Source organism: Lathamus discolor, chromosome W (genome assembly GCF_037157495.1).
Source record: "Lathamus discolor isolate bLatDis1 chromosome W, bLatDis1.hap1, whole genome shotgun sequence".
Lineage (NCBI taxonomy): Eukaryota > Metazoa > Chordata > Aves > Psittaciformes > Psittacidae > Lathamus > Lathamus discolor.
In genome coordinates this window covers 22,975,059-22,992,698 of record NC_088908.1, presented here as the reverse complement: position 1 = coordinate 22,992,698, position 17,640 = coordinate 22,975,059, and the positions used below count along the sequence as shown (strand labels likewise).

The following is a 17,640-nucleotide window of genomic DNA, read 5'->3' as shown; positions in this document are numbered from 1 at the left end:
GCCACTTCTTTTACATTTTTAATTAATTTTTTGTTGTGTATGTATCCTTGTCTTGTAATTTCTAAGTTGCTCCTTCTGTATCTAGTATAATTACATAATATATTGTCCTGGGTTTACCAGGAGCCGTTTTGCTCCTTCTTAGTAACTGGTGCAAGCTCTGTGTTTTGACTTCCAGCCTGGGCAGAGAGCTGATAATACCGATTGTTTTTAACTGTTGCTAGGTAATGTTTATTCTGGCCAAGGACTCTGTGAGTCTCATGCTCTGCTGGGGACGAGGGAGGCCGGGAGGAAGCAGAGACAGGACACCTGACCCGAACTAGCCAAGGAGGTATTCCATACCATAGCACGTCATGCCTGGAGGGGGAACTGGAAGTTACCCGGAAGGGGCAGGCTCTGGCTTCTTCGGGGGGGTCGAACTCGTTCGGCGGTGGTATCGTATTCTCTTGTTATTTTCTCTTATCAATATTATCATTTGTGGTAGCAGCAGTGGTTTGTGTTATACCTTAGTTACTGGGCTGTTCTTATCTCAACCCGTGGGAGTTACATTCTCCTGATTTTCCTCCCCATCCCTCCGGGAGTGGGGAGGGTCGGGGGGGGGGGTGAGTGGACGACCTGTGTGGATTGGTTTAAACCACGACATATATGCAGCATGCATGATAGCTTAATTGGAAAGATTAACCACAATATGTATGGAAATCATAAAAAACTTCATGAAACTTCAAGAGTAAATGTTTCTAGAGATTTACCAAGGTTTATAAATGATTGTTTCCAGTGTTATCCTCTAATAAAAACAATTACACCTAATGACAGCCCAACTTGGAGTAAAATTATGAGTAAGAAGGAGAATAATTAGCACTTACAGATTCCTTATCACCATGGTATTATTGGTTTCAGATGGAAAATCAGATTTAAGGGTTTACTTGCCAAAGGGCTGACTTTGAGTCAGTGTAAAAGGAAAGGAAAAAGCCCAACAAAAAAGCCATGCTTAGAAAACATGCACCTCGAACCAGGCTCAGGCAACAGTTTTAAACTCCCTCTCTTTGACTGCTTGACCCCCTCCCCCATGTGTCTGTCATTATTCTTACAAAACCCTTCTGGATCCAAACCTTTTAGATGTTGAATTGCTCTTAGGAGATGGTGAGCATTAAAATAAATTGGAACTGAAGGTGCTTAAAAACATGAACAGACAGAATGATGTCAAGTTAAAAACAGTAAATTGTGTTTTGAATTTTTTTTGTAACATTAAATAAAATTATTCCCAAGTTTATACATCTTAAGCCAGGCCTTTACCTGGCCAGAATTCTCCCAGGCAATTTATAAGCCTTCCAAGTAAAAGTGTGCAGGAAAACCAATGGTGTGCTGTAACTTTAACTAGCAGCCTTGCAGCCTTGCTGCAAGAGAAGCAGAAATATGCAAGTTAAACAAGTGGATAAAAAAAAACTCCACTGTAATGACTATTTGCTACACTCTCGAAAGGGGATGGGACAGCTTATGAGGAAAGGAGAGGAGCACTGGGAGGAAGGCGATAAAACAGGAACTGCTATTTTGAATACAATTTACATTTGCTAATTCCATTTCTGTCTATACAGAAGTGAGGCTCCACCTTACAGCACAGTGCAACCATTTTAAGTTCACCAAGAATAAACTAAACAAGAAATAGAATTCTTCCTTGAATAAACTGTAATATTGGTTCAAATACTGATGGAGCTAAATAATGGCTAATGGATGATTAAGGCAAATATCAATTAAAAAGGAAGAATTTTCTAATACCTCAAGACTACTCTGCAATTCTAGGGCCAAAGGAATTGCCTCTTTCCAGAAGTGCTCCCATGTCAACCTTTTGGTGTTAAATCAGTATTGAAATACACCATCTGTGTATCAGCATATTACTGCAAAAGATGGTCATTTATTGGTTTCTGTATCTGCTAAATTTACTTTCCTGCCTGCAGTGGCTTCACTTAGGACAAGCCAGAGAAATCTCTCCCATTCCCCTCTGCAAGGCAGTGCCTGGGAACCTGCCACCACATCAGGGCACTGTGTGGTGACACCAAACACGGACCCCGGCATGGGAAAGGGAATGGGACAGCACCAGATGACAGAGAATGAACCACAGAGGAAATACCTTGGTAGTCAGCAGTGGAGCGGCAAAGATGGAGACAACATGCAGGAGTATTAAATACATCTTGGTGAGAAATGTCTATTTAATGCAGCAGATGCCAGAGGCTCACTCTCTAACATGAAGATGAAGGAAATCCAGGAGTGCGGTTGTCACCTCCCACAGCAGTGAAGGACCAGAGGCAAGTGGTGATGGGCATCGTTGGCGTTGGGCCCCTCCAGACATCAGGTTGGAGTTTTTCCAGAGTCTGAGGAAAAGCATGTTTACTTATTTATCTGCTCCCTGTGTAGATAATGAATGGACAGGTCAACAGGTCTGAAGCGCTCTGGAAAGAATATCAGGTTCTGAGAGTGGCAGGGAGTGCATCAGAGAGAAGGTCTGTTTGTGAAACAATGGGCTTTTGTGGCGATATTTCACGTCCTTAGATCTAAGTCCACTATTCCTCTTCAGCCACTTCTAAAAAAGGGGGTTGAGAATCCAGGGGAAGCCAATTTCTACCAAGGGGAGCTGTCTAATGGGCATTTTAGGTGGTTTTGTTAGAAAAAGAGGCAAAATTTTTATGATAACTATATAAATAGTAGAAATTATTATAATTGAAAAATTTATAAATCAATAGTGTGTTAACAATGGTTGGCTAGGTGGCAAGAGCTAACATAACCATATATGGCGAAGGGCATATGGGTGGATTTAAGAAAGTATTGTGAAACTCTGTCGAAGCAGAAATTAATGGACACACCAGGGTAGTCAAGTGAGAATAAGAGAATGCTGGCGTCCACACAATGGTTGGGATATATCCAAAGAACAGAAAGGTGAAAAGGACAGAGGGAGGAAGACTTCTTACTTCATCTGAGGAAGACTCCTTACTTCATCAATGAGACCACCAGAGGGGGCTGCGCAAGCGCAGAAGAGGCTGATGTCATAATAGACTGATGTGGTAATCCTTGATGCATATGTATTAGTTAATGATGTAATCCGTGTTGAATATGTATTAGTGACCAAATTTTAGTGTATAAATTGCAAACGCGATGTGACGAGGTCAAAGCCAGATTTGGGCGAGTGCCCCTGGCTTCCCAGCACTGCAATAAAGCACCTCATATAACCATTCCGGTGGTTATGTGTTTATTCTTACGCTAACATTTTGGTGACCCAGATGGGACCTCGCGGGCACTGCTGAGGCGGATCGCGTCTTGATCCTGCTCCAGCCGGCACAGAGAAATTCTCGGGGAGCTATCAGCCGCGACCGACCTCTGCTGCTCACGACGGACCTCTGATACGGTAAGAAAGGTGCTTTTCTAATTTGGTTACTTTGGTTATGGTACCGATTGTTGAGTAATGTAAAGTGTAGTACCGACTTCTGATAAGCTTGCCTGACAGATGTGGCGAAAGCTGCACTTGGTTTGGCAAAGTCTGGTGTTGAGTAATGTAAAGTGTAGTACTGACTTCTGATAAGCCTGTCTGACAGACGTGGCAAAAGCTGCACCCCATGGGGTTTCCCCCTTGAGATAAGGGGGACACAAAATCACAAAATGGAATATATAAACCTTTAGAATTAGTTTTGAGTAATGTTAAGTTTGATGGCTTTGTAACAGTAGCAGTGGAAAATTACTGAGGTGCAGGATACATGGAGAAAAAAATAGAGTACAGCTAAAGAACATACTGAGAATTCTCACACAAGATAAATCATTATAGTTGACGTAGTTTTAAGAAAAACAGTCTAGAAGAACAGGACACAGGGATAAGGAGTATCTGGGAACGCCAGGTGTCCAGGATGGGCTACAGCTAAACTAACTGATAAGTAGGAGGATAGGAGTCTCTGGTGCTAACGAACCAATTAAACTGGTATAAACATCTACTGCACATGCTTCAAAGGCTGCCAGAAGTGATGAAGATTGTTGGAAGAAGTAAACAACCTTCAGAGACCACCACCACAATTCTGTACGCATGCGGGGAGCTTTCTGGAAAATGATGTAATCAATACATAGCTTCATGAATATGTACGTATGCCCAGTGACTATAAAAGGACAGCGTGTGTGGCAACTAAGAAGACATACGTTAGGTGGAGTTATCCCCCGTGTCTCTCGGCGCAGCAATGAAAACTTTGTTGGCAAGTTTGTTCCTGGAGTTTTCTCCGAATCACCCTCCCCCCCCCCCCCCCCCTTAAATCTTCTCTGTTCTTTCAGCTGGCCTCATGCACTGCAAGAGAATAATTTGCTTTCATTACTTTTTTTATTTTATTTTTACACCCATAGATCATGGTTTGCTGGGGGATGCAGGAGCTGGTTCGTGGATGGCGAGTGCCCCCTGCAGGAACACCCAGCCCAGCTGGAAAACCATCCACAGAAGCAGGAGAGAACAGAAGCCAACCAATTCCTGCATTATTATTTTTCATTACTCATTTCCTTAGTACAGAACACATCGGTGCTGGCGGGAGCAGGGAGCGCAGCTGGAGCCTTAGCTGAATGTGCCTACAAGGCCTGAAGCCTTGGTTGCACCAGCAGCTGCAGGATGTACAGGAGCAGATAGAAGAATTTCATTTGCAAGGTGATGTTTTATGGTAGGCTCTAAAATCCCTGACATGTATTGCAGAGCGCAGACATGCAGGATTCCTTCGTCTCCTGTGGCAGAGCTTCACAGCATGGAGGTTTTTTTGGTTGTTTTTTTTTTCCCAAAAATAAGCTCTTTAGGGAATTCCAAACCAAGTCCTGTGCAGACACCTGTCCAGAGTGGTGGCACTCGCTGTATGCGGTATGCAGTGCTCACTAACTGGTTTAAATAGCAAAGTCTGAGATGGCTTGTATGTATATATTGATAAAATCGAGGCAAAACATTGGCCAGGAGGAAGCTGAAGCAATATGAGGCATCCTGAATGCCTTTTAATCAAAGGCCCAGTTCTATCAGGGACCTAGCTGCCTTCTATATCACAGGCCACAAGTTCCTTTCGCCAAATGCAGCCACATGTATTGTGGAAGAGGTTGGGATTAGGAAAAAAACCAACCAAACAAACAAAAAACCCCAACATTTTCTATAAGGAAAGCATTTAAAAAAATATCATGAAATGAGAATTTACTAGTCTTTTCCAAGAGCTCTGAATGCCTGCACAGCACAACAGGCATTGCTCACTGTGACACAGACAGACTTGCAGACTCCTTTTTGTCTGTGTGTCCCCCCCCTTTTAAGGATATAGTTCATGCAAACCTCACCACAGACTTTTCCTTGAGATTGTATATCAGAGCACAGAGCAGCAGGGGGTGTGATGTGCTCATTTTTTTACATTAGTCTTATAAATTGCTCTCCCCATTAATTGTTTCCATGGAAGCAATTAATTTGGCTTGGATGGTGATCCTGAAAAATTTTTAATGGGATTCCTAAAAATGGGGGGGGGGGGGGGGGGGATAGGTGCTCTTAAGCACCCTCACAAAAAGATCCAGCATAACTTCTAACAAAATGTGCAGTTAATTATTTGTTTCCAAATGTTGCTCCACTGAACACAGATTAAATTGAGGATTGGAAAACGTTTATTCAAATGACTGGGGCGGGGGGGGAATAAACAAAAGGGCAAGTACAGATAATGTGACAGCATAGATGAGAATGTTTTTCTTTTTTCTTTTTTTTTTTTTTTTTTCCAGCAGGGAAAGTATTTGTATTACAGGGTATGAAACTAGTCCAACATGCAAGCTTATCTAATTTGGAAAATGTGTGGCTAAATGCCACTTGTTATGGGATTAGTTAACAGCTGCAAGTCTGCTACTGTGGAAAGATTTGTTTGTTTGTTTGTTCATTTGTTTTTTCAAAAGAAAACAAAAAAAAAAAGGAGAGAAAAGAAAAGGATTTAACTAAGAACTGATATGTGCTGAACCCCAACTCTCTCTGTATTTTCAAGTTCCGTCCAGTTTCTCAGCTGTCTATGAGATTGTCTTTACTTCACTGTCAGCTGAAGCTATCTACACTTAAATTAATTCCTCTCAAGTTGGTCTGCTCCAGTTCAGCACAGCCCTTGAGTTGCTCTGCTTTGTTAGAGGTGCTGGCTCAGCCTCATGGCACATGTACCACCAGCTCCAGCTCCTGATAAAAGCACCCTTTGGCTCCAGCTGAAGAAATGCACAAGCATTGGGTTATTGGCAGCTCTCAAGTTATACCTTAAGCTAATCACACAGTGAAGACAGGCTCTAAATTACTTGTTAAAAATACTGTGCTCATCCTGGGTATCCAATAGCGTCCTCTAATACTAAGTGCTGCTAATGAAGGAGAATATAATCTTTTAACACATCAGCCACATACAGCAAACCCACCAGTCACTATATTCTTCCTGTCCATATGGCCATGACCTCCCTGCGTGACCACTAACAGATATGTTCATAAAGGTGCCAAGAAGCAGGTTTCTAGACCAGAACTTGCTGCCCACAACCCAAAGTGTTTCTCATTAGTATCATGTTGCTATCCTCTTTCCTGCTTAGGAACAGCTTATCTTCTCTTGAGCCTAGGCCCTCCATTGGCCTGAACTGCTTGCTGCACATTAACTGAAAATCAGGCCCTTGGTACCAGGCTCAAGGAAGGACATGGCTCCAGAGCAAGCATCCATGGAGCCAGTCTGGGAGCTGGGAGAAGCAGCCACCTCCTGGGAAGAAATGGCTGCAAATCCTCCTCTGGGGAGACATGAGGATGGCTGGAAGGGGAGGAAACATGCTGCGAAGCACAGCAGGGCTGCTCAGACAGTGTCGCTTTCCATTCCAGCCTCTGCATCTCACTGCTGCTCAGCCTACAGCAAAACACTTTAAAATGTTTTTGTTGCAAAAGCCATAGCAAAAGAGATAAAAGTATCTATCTGTCTGCCACCCCGTGTGACTGATGTGACCTTAATTACCTTTGTGGAAGACATATCTTATTGGATCTACTTGGCAGGGGGCAGGGGGACCTCTTGCCTGGCTCCAGGTACAAGATGCTCAGGAAACCCAGTGACCCATGGCAGGGAAAGGGACAAGGGGTTTCAGCATCAAACCCCTGAGCTCAGAGAAATCATGTGCAACAGCAGTCAAAAAGCGATCCCCCTCCAGCCATGCAGCTCTTGCTGGGCGAGGGGGCTACAGGAGCCCTTCACTGGAAGCCCTGCCCCAGGGGAGCAGAATGACTCCCCAAAACTGCTTGTGCTTGTAGCTGTCCCAAACCAGCCGTCTCTGAGCAGAAGGCAATGTTTTCCTGCTTCACCCAAGGCTTTCGAGAGCTTTCCCCAGCCTTAAGACTTCTGGAAGTTCATCTCTCCACCTTAGAGCCTCTAAGAGAAACCACAAACAGTATACCAAAGAAAAACCTGAATCACAGAATCACAGAATCCCAAGGGTTGGAAGGGACCTAAAAAGATCATCTAGTCCAACCCCCCTGCAAGAGCAGGGTAACCTACAGTACATCACACAGGAACTTGTCCAGGCGGGCCTTGAATATCTCCAGTGTAGGAGACTCCACAACCCCCCTGGGCAACCTGTTCCAGTGCTCTGTCACTCTTACAGTAAAGAAGTTCTTCCTGAAGGAAATGCTTTACAGTCTGCTCTTTAAAGCAGAGGAAAGCCAGCACAGGGCCTAAAACAACTGAATCTAACACACTGTGTGCTCCTGATGGGCATGAAAACATTCTCCACAAGGAGGCAGCTCAGCTGGTCTGATGTGATTGCAGAGCTCAGCTCATCCCCTTTCATTGCTGCTGTTCTCCCATTCCTATGCTGTCTCTGGACTCCTCTAGGAGATGCAGCTGGGCTCCACCAGCCACTGCCCTGGGCACAGACAGCACCATCGTCCCAGGCATGGCACGGAGGGAGGATCAGCACAGGAGGAGCTCTGGAAGCTTAATTTACTTTGCAGATGTAAAGTATCACAGTTTGAAATTTATCCTGGAAATATTATCTGGGGGAAAACATTTTGATATGGTGAGTAAGTAGGAAAGTGGCAACGTAGTGGTGTATGTGCTCCAGCTAGTCTCTCCAGAACTGGTGCTAACTGTATTTTAGTCCTGCATTTATCCCCATAACTTGTGTAACAGAAATTACACAAAGATAGTCACATAACATGGCAGGAAAATCTTTCTTTGACTGTTTCTCTTGGATACTGTAAACTGACTGCTTCCAAGTCATATGCACACATATGACCACACTGCTGACAATTATGTGGACAAAGATGGATGCTATGATGTGGCATTTTTCTGCTGGAAATGATATCCAGAAAGGGGGAGGAGGGGATTAATTGGGAGCAAGTTTCTTAATATCACATTTCTGTTACACCAGTGCCAATTCCTTGACCTTGGCCTGAGTCAATATGCGTATGTCCTGGGTTCAGCAATAGCAGTCATTTTTCTCCTTCTTAGTAGCTAGTACAGTGCTATGTTTTCATTTTTTTGGCCTGGGAACAGTGCTGATAATGCTGATGTTTTCAGTTGCTGCTCAAATGTTTGGTCTGGCCAAGGACTTTCTGAGCCTCATGCTCTGCCAGGGAGGAGGGGAAGCTGGGAGGAAGCAGAGACAGGACACCTGACCCAGACTGACCAAAGAGATATTCCATACCACAGCACGTCACGCCCAGGAGGTAACTGGGAGTTACCCGGAAGGGCTAGGATGGCAGGGTTGGACGAGGTATCGGTCGGTGCTCGGCTGGGGGGAGTGGGGCAAGTTATTGGTCAGCTGGTGTTGAGGTGTTGTATTATTTCCTCTTGTTATTTTCCTTTATCATTATTGGTGGTAGCAGTAGTGATTTGTGTTATACCTTAGTTACTAAAGTGTTCTTATCTCAACCCGTGGGAGTTGCATTCTTTTCGATTTTCCCCTCCGTCCCTCCAGGAGCAGGGGGAGGGCAAGAAGGGGGGGGAGTGAGTGAACGAGCTTTTGTGGTTGGGTTTAAACCACAACAGCGTATTCATCAGTACAACTGAGAACTGATTCCATGCAGAAGGAGTGTTTTCTTTCTTGAAGATCAACCAAACTGGCATCACAGCCAGGTTCCTCCACAGCTGTACTTTGTCTTATGGTAGCTGTACTGGTTGCTCATGGAACAAGAGTGAAAGCAGGACAATGACATGGGGTGGCCTCCAATGCAGCCTCCCCATCCCCAGCAGCATGTGCCTCAGCCAGAAAAAGCTGCATCTGCATCTTTATGCTTAACAGCCCCTGATGGACTTGTAATATTGGTACTTGGTGTGTGGGTTGTGCTAAAAGAAGATACTGGCAGAGTGGCTGGAAAAGACCTTTAAAAGGTCTTTAAAAAGAGCTGTAGATAAAAAGTGTATTCGTAGCTCTGGAGTGTATCAGTATCTAACTCACAGTGATGACTGGCAAACCAGCACAGGGGCTCCTGGTACCTTACAGGTCTGTGTAAGCCAAAATTGGACATTTCATTCAGTGAACATATTTCTCCCCCACATAAAAAACAATTATAGGGCATTCTAACTCCTTTAAGCAAGCAAACCTCCCAAAAGCTGCATGTGAGCATGTGAGATCACTCCAGTGAACGCTCCCATCCCTGTGCACATCCCTGCACAACAGAGACACAGAGAAGTATGTACAGTCCTGCAAAGAGCATAAGCATGTCTCAGATTCACGCACATTAGCAGCTCCACTGGGACCTGAAAACTGCAGATGATAAAAGTGGAAAGTACCTGTAATTTCCTTAATTTTATCTTAAAAGGGTCCTGGGAAAGTCCTGTTTTTCACAACATCACAGCAAAATTTTCCTTTTCTGATTTCCCTTTAAAACTGGCAAAATTAAAATCATTGTTTCCAAATGTTTCCAAATGAGAAGTGGGTTTTACCATTTCAGAAATGAAAGGCATTTACCCTCAAGACAGTAAAACAGATCTTTTAAACCTTTCTGATGCAAGTGAGGAAATGGGAAGTTTACAAAAGTAAAGCTCCAGCCCTACTTTTCCTCACATGTATAGTTCACTGAAATCTATGTGGTTTCTCACAAGTGAAGCCACAGACACACAGATGTTTCCACATTTGAATCTTATATCAAAACTAAAGTTGCACTAAAGCAAAAACCATTCTTCACAGTACACTCAGAAGTTTACCCAGTTTAAAAACTATTTATGAATTATGTGTGTACTAATGTTTTTCATCAAAATAAAAACCATGCAAAAGCACATCTACTGGGTGCATACCTGAGCTGGAGAGCTGGGGGATGGATGGAGAGGGCAGCCCTGCTCCAGGAAAGCATCCACCACCCCTCCAGCTGCAGCATCTTTGGGTTTATGGTGGAACCAATTCCTTTTTGACCGTCTTGCAATGCAGAGCCTACAGGGTTGGGACATTTCTTTACTCTGTATAGTGCTGCAAAGGCCCCTCCATATGAAAAAGCAACAGGTATTATACAAAAAGGACATCAAGAAGTGAAGATCATAAGGAATTCTAATACATGACAGAGGGATCACTTCCCCAAGGCCTTCACAACACAATCTTTTCTCCCACTTAATGAAATCTCACAAAGCAAATCCCAACTGTTAACTATAAAAAATAAGGTCTATTTGCTAGAGACCTGATAATGATTAAAAATATATAGTCAAGCATCTTGCTAAGTGAAAGCATGATAAAGTCCATCTCTTACACTAACTTTCAAGGTAAAATTAATAATTAATTATTAAAGCCAGGACATGGAATGATTGCTATCAATATTTTAATACTTTTACTGCTAATTTCATTCTCCTTCCATAATCTGCATTCTGAAAAAGCAGGGGAACTATGTGTGCATTTTCAGTGTAGCACCCTGCTTCAGCTGGGGTCAAAATTGGAGAAGAAATATCACCCACAAGTGTACCACAAATCTCATTTATGCCAGAAACAAAACCCAACATCCGCTGCTTAGATTTTCTTACGTGCATTCAGCAAGTGAACACTGCAGCCTGTCACTGCATCTGCTCCAAGTCTCTTGTGAAGCCAGCAAGCAAAATGGGGGAGCTTTAGATAGAGATAGGCAAAATGCAACCAAAAACTTCCCTGAGCATTAGAAATATATATTTCTTTGTCCTTCAATTGAACAATGAAACCTTTGGCCCAAGAGGAAAACTGCTGGGAAAGTTCTGAGGGGGTGAGCCCAAGTGGATGCAGAGGCTAGGCAGGAGCTCAGGGCACAGGCAGGGGCACAAGCAGAAGGAGATGCAGGGGCACAGGCAGAAGGAGAGGCAGGGGCACAGTCAATGGCCACTGCTGCCCCAGCCAAGGAGCAGGCGGGTGGGTGAAGGGAAGGGAGGTAAGCACTACCCTCCACTACTGAAAAGAAAAGTGTCCCCTCACCTGCTTTATTTACTCTTTATTAATCTGTTTTATTAGGCTGTTTCCTGGGAGTTTAATTATCATAATAGAGACAATTCCTTTCTTAACCCTCTTATACAGCCTGGAAGAGAAAGAGCCTCTGACAGGGTAATGCAGAAAAGTGGCATTTCAAGCCAGGCTGAGTGGAGGCACGAACCCCCCTGCACATGGCCATAAATCTCTAGCCATGGGGTGGGTCTGGCTGTGTCACCCGTGTCAGCTGTGGCATGTCTGGCGGGTGCTGCCATGGGGGGGTCCCAGAAGGCCCTGCCACTGGCTGCCCTCAACCCACTGCCCTATAGATCACAGAGTGGGAATGTAGCACTGTGGAGTTCTGCTGCTGAAAAATTAAGAGCACATGGTTGATGCTACGTAAAATGTGTGGGTTATCAGCCCTTTGAAATCTTACCTCTTCATCATTTACCATTTACAGTTTACTAATGAAATTAGATATGGTAAAGGGTTTCTTTCTTTCTTACTTACTTTTTTCCCCCTCTTAAGTCAATGGTGCATTTTTTTATACTTAAATCAACATATTTTCCATTCCATATTCAGCAAGAAATTATAAAATTAAATGTTTGGATTTTCTGCTGCTGACAAGAAATATTTCTACAGTGTTGCCATGATGCATACAGTGATTTACTGTATTAGACTGACACCTGTTACTCTGTTCACAACAGGTAAACCAAATGAGATTAAAACGACTCATTAGCTGGGCTAGTGCATACTGGCACAAAGCCAAAATGTGAACAAACCCGAGCAGCTTTGCCTCCTCCCAAGAAGGCATACTTGTGTTACATGGCAGATAACAACATCATTCTGCTCCTTGCCATGCACATATTATTAAAAAAATAAGAATACAGTCTTCAGAACATTAGGCAGTGGTAGGTTTAGAAGGAAAGCACCAATCAGCTGTCTGCCACGGGAGTCCTGGCTGCCTAGTTTTGGGGGGCTGCAGTGGGCACAGGGTGTACAGCCGGACCTGGCAATCTGCTTCCATGGCATGAAGCAGCAATAGACATTTTAGAAAGGGAAAGGCAAAGAGGCAGTGAAGATGAAAAGAACCATATCTGAGGAGAAATTGTACAGGCCGTGAAAAAAACAACACAGAGTGTTAACCCAACCAGAATTTTCTCCCAGCCCACTTCATTTGTTCCTACACGATACAGACAACACACTGCAGAAGCGATGGTGAAAAAAGGGGATCTGAAGAAAACCCAGAATGAACTTGTGCTAGAGTAAAAAGTCCAAAACAACACAAAATACTCTGCTCATTTTCTTCCAATCAAACCTCAGTGCCACCTCAATGAAGGGGTTTCCCTTGGCTGGAGCATGAGCCACCACAGATACTAGCTGAGTGCTCCTTCCATCCCCATAGGACACAGCCCCATGTCTTTGGAACTCCTCAGGCATGGAGCAACCTGACAAGTGCTGGGGAGATGGGTTCAAGCAGAGCCATCCTGGGAGTGAGGGCACCCATGGGGCTGGGAAGGAGCTGAACACTGGGGAAAAGGGATAGCTATTTTATGTGCTGGTGCTCCAGCTCTGCCTCTGCCCCTGCCCCCCTCCCATGTCCAAGCCAGCACTCCTCTTCCTTATGCCTAGTGCAATGCAGAACCAAGGGGGAAGGAAATGATAGCAGATGGCCACAGCAGTGACCTTCTCCTTGATGACACCCTGGAGTGGGTCTTGCACATGTCCTCTGCCAGGGACAGCAAATGTGTGGTGCTCAGTCAGCTCACAGTTGGTGATGGTAGCACATGTCACTTTGAGAAAGCAAGGACCATGCCTTTGCTGTTAGCTAGCTGTCTGCTATTGCTCTGCCCCACACATAACCAGACCCTCCCGACCTGGGTGGCAGCTGCATCTTGTGCTGCACAGAGGCTTGAGTTTTATGAGAAACCCTTCTCAAATCCCCTGTCAGTGTCTCCTCAGTGATGCTCAGCACAGGCACTCCAGGCAGGGCCAGAAACCCTATACAAGCATTTATGTCACTGACCCATCTCCTTTTGTGCTGCCTTTTTTCCCCCCCTTTGTTTTCCACTGTGATTCTCTCCTACCTGGGTTATCCTTACTGCTCTCTAGTTCCCTGGAAGTTTGACTCCACTAAGATTAATGCTACTAATGGGTGTATTAACTGGCATAATGTAGTAAATTGGGACTTAATTTCATATCTGTTATTTATCTCCAGAGGTGGCCAAATGCTTTGCAAAAATAAGGTATTGATCTACACATGTAATATAACTGTATAAGTGTTTGGACATCTACATTAAATAATTTATTTTTATATATGAGGAACTCATGTTCTATGTTTCATCCCAAAGAGCAATCAGATCAACGTGTTTCACCTGAGAAGCAGAAAATGTGATCAAGTTTTATGTATTACATCAAAGAATGAATTCTGCATTAGTTTTTACTTGTTTCTGTCTGCCAGAGGGGAAAAAAGGCCAGTGGTGTTTGAACTGAAGTAAGACAACTGGTTTTGTACTAAGGAACAATAAATACACAAAAGGCTGCAGGAGCTCCTGGTGAGTCTGCTTCCACAGCATGAAAGAGAATTGTGCTGCAAACAGAAAATCAGGGAGGCAATACAACTGATCAAATAATCTCAGTCATTAATGGTTTATCAAGAAAAAATGAGGGCCACTGTCATGGTTTAAACCCAGCTTGTAACTTAGAACCACACAGCCACTTGCTCACTCCCCCTGCTTCTTCCTTCCCCCCCACTCCCAGAGGGATGGGGAGTAGAATTGAAAGAATGTAAACCCCACAGGTTGAGATAAGAACAGTCCAGTAACTAAGGTATAATACAAAACTACTACTGCTACCATCAATAATAATAATACTAAGGGAAATAAAAAAGGGAAAGAATATAAAACTAAAAGGTGAAAAGGAAAAAAAAGCAATAAACACAAGTGATGCACAATACAATTGCTCACCACCCGCCCACCAATGCCCAGCCCGACCCGAGCAGAGATCTGGGCCTTCTGGGTAACTCCCCCCAGTTTATATACTGGGCATGATGTGCTGTGGCATGGAATATCCCTTTGGCTAGTTTGCTAGTTTGGGTCAGGTGTTCTGTCTCTGCTTCCTCTCGGCTTCCCATGCCGCTCCTCACTGGCAGAGCATGAGTCTTAAGAAGTCCTTGATCAGAGTAATCATTTCTTAGCAACAACTAAAAACATGGGTGTGTTATCAGCATTGTTCTCAGACAAAAGTCAAAAACACAGCACTGCAGCAGCTACTAAGAAGGATAAAAATAACTGTTACAGCTGAACCCAGGACAGCTACCAAAGAAGAGCAGAAGACACTTTTCCTTTGAGTTCATTTCCCTTTGAGTAGGAGCCCTGTGTGTACCTTCACTCCGTGAGTATTTGTACCATCATATATGTTCAAGCTAGAGATGCAACAGCTTCCCCTTGGGACCAGACTTTTTAATTTTTTTAAATATTTTCTGCTTTTAGTTTCTGTTTCTATTCTTTGTTTGCTGCCTTTATCTTCACTATGAACAGCCAGAGGACCTCTGGTGTGGTCATTTTGCTTTTCAGAATTTCAGTCTAGTGGTAATCTAAATCTTAGGAGCCCTCATTGTCTATGATCCCTTTCATGTAAGACTATTTGCTCTACTTCAATGGAGAGAAATTTTCAACCAGTTTTCCCAGGATAAATGTGGATCCTCTTGCTGAAGAAGACATCTGCTCACTTCTGTCTATTCATTGCTTAGCTCACTGTTGACTTGCACCTTCTGGTGAGTTTGGAGAAGCTCTCCCTTTCTGCCAGGGATCTACTTCAGAAGGACCTGAATCTGAACTATTTCTTGGGCAGCCCTTGGATGCTTGTCCATCTGCATATGGAATTTCCATACAAGAGTGGCAACCTCATAGCAGCCTTCCAATATTTGAAGGGGGCCTACAAGGATGCTGGAGAAGGGCTCTTCATCAGGGACTGCAGCGATAGGACAAGGGGTAATGGGTTCAAACTTAAACAGGGGAAGTTCAGGTTAGACATAAGAAAGAAGTTCTTTACTATGAGGGTCATGAGGCATTGAAACAGGTTGCCCAAAGTGTAGACTTAAATTGTAGGTTTAAACTAACAATAGAGCGTGTGGCTTTAAAGTAACATAGTAGAATACAGCAAACTGTTCTAACATGCTAACACGTAGAGAGAAAGGAATGTTGGGCTGACGGGGGAAGGAACATCATGGGACTGATAACAACTAAGGAGACAGTAAATAAGATCAAGGATGTCAGCCTTCAAGATAGCAGAGTGGCGCCCAATGTGGAGCGAGACTGGAACAGAAGCAAGGACATATCAATTGCTAACTCAGCACTAGAACCTTGAGAGCATGCGCAAGCGCTGTGGTCATTCAGTAAACACATTGAGAAAGACTATCGATGACCACCAGAGACCCCCACTGAGCAAGAAAGTACATGTGTAATTAGAATGCAAATATTATAATTAGTTCCCGGAATATGTAAACAATTTCCTGGAAAATCTGTAAATATGTATGAGTATGCTAAATATATAGCTGCTGTTGGCAAGTAACGGGTGCGCCCACCTTAACAAAAGTGTGTGAGCCCAGCACTGCAATAAAGAATGCTGCTTTCTAAAACTCCAAATTGAGTCTTAGTTTCTCTGACAGACTTTTGCTGTGACAATTTGGCACCCAAACAGGGATCCTCTGCCGTGTTTTCCGTGGATCCCGGAATCTCTGGGACCTTCACGCTGGCATCAGGGAATTTCCCTGAAAGGAACCACAGATCCCAGACCAACTCAGGACCTTGGTAAGATCCCTGATTTTATCTCTTTAAAAAGGCATTCTTTCTGGTCCCTTTCTAGGTAAGGCACAGGGGATGCCCTGCACAGTGGGTAAAGGTAGTCTGGTTCTGGTTCTGGTTGTCCGGACTCTGGTATCTGGGTGGAGGTCAGGATTATGGGTACCACTGCCTCCAAAGAGGGAATCCTGAAGAAGTCCCCACTGGGTTGCATTTTGTAGCACTCTGGAATCTGGGTGGAGGTCAGGACCAGTGCCTCCATAGGGGGCTTTGAAGAAATCCCTGATGGGTTGTATTTTGAAACACTGGAAACAAAGTGGTGGACCCCCGGGTGGTTTGGTTACTCAGGAGACTCTGGTAAAATACTGCAATCAGTAGTGGCTGTTGTACAAACTGGATTTTGGGGAAAAGTGGCCTGTGAACAGCACAATTAATTATAATACTTTGTTACAGTTGATGTTATTCTTGAGACGAGAAGGAAAGTGGGATGAAGTAGCTTATGCCAAAATGTTTTTCACTTTGAGAAATCATTGGGAATGGCAAAAGGAGTTTAGTTTTAAACTTGCACCCCAGGATCTGTTAGTATTGTCCTTGGAGAAAGATAGTAAAATTCACTTAAATGCTGTTGCTCTTTGTATAGCATAGGACAGTTATGCACTAAACATCTGAGGAATGCAGAGGAGGATTTGGATTTGATGGTAGCCCCCCCGAGAAGGGGTATTGTGAATAACAGGGCCAAAGGTGCTGACAATGAGAATCAAGCACAAGCACAGGCACCGGCACCGGAAAGGGAGATGTTAGAGGGGGGTTTGAAGGATTTTTCCCTACAGCAGGGCAAACTAGGGGAAAACAAGGGGAAACTCATTGTGCCTTTAAGACAAGCTGTGGGCAATGATGGTCTGGTCATGATAAAGAATCTCTTTACCATTATAGATTTGAATATTTGGAAACAAGTGACTTGTAATTATGCATCATGCTTTTGAGAGTGTTGACAGGGATATCATTATTCATATGGCTCAGACCGCAGTAGATCAACAAATAACAGCAGGCACATTGGCAGGTACAGTGAATCTTCACGTACCTACCACCAATCCTAACTGGGACCCTAATCGGGACCAGGACAGGGAGGCTTTGAAAGAGTATCAGAGGTGGATTTTATTTGGTATTAAGAATGCGGTCCCCAAGGCAGTGAACTGGTTTAAGCTATATGAAATAAAGCAAGATATAAATGAATTGCATTCTGGATTTGTGGAAAGATTTAAAGAAGTGATGCACAAATATACTACTATTGATCCTGAATCAGAGGAAGGAAGGAGAGAATTAGTCCATTTAATAAAAGGTCAATCCACTGAAGATATAAGGAAAAATGTACAAAAGCTTAAGGGGGAGGACCAATATGATTTGGGAAAAATAGTGAATGTGTCCTAGGAGACCTATTGCAATCAGACCACCATTGCTCTGGTGC

At 43.8% G+C, this 17,640-nt stretch overlaps 1 long non-coding RNA gene across 2 annotated transcripts; it reads left to right on the top strand.

Moving 5' to 3' along the window:
• Positions 1-230: 230 nt before the first annotated feature.
• On the top strand, positions 231-5,472 carry LOC136004265 (uncharacterized). Of its 2 annotated transcripts, none has more exons than XR_010608349.1 (3): positions 231-328; positions 1,950-3,391; positions 3,986-5,472. It is a non-coding gene; the product is annotated as an uncharacterized LOC136004265 (long non-coding RNA). The 2 variants fall into 2 exon arrangements; XR_010608348.1 differs by lacking the exon at positions 231-328 and adding an exon at positions 343-430.
• The last annotated feature ends 12,168 nt before the right edge of the window (positions 5,473-17,640 follow it).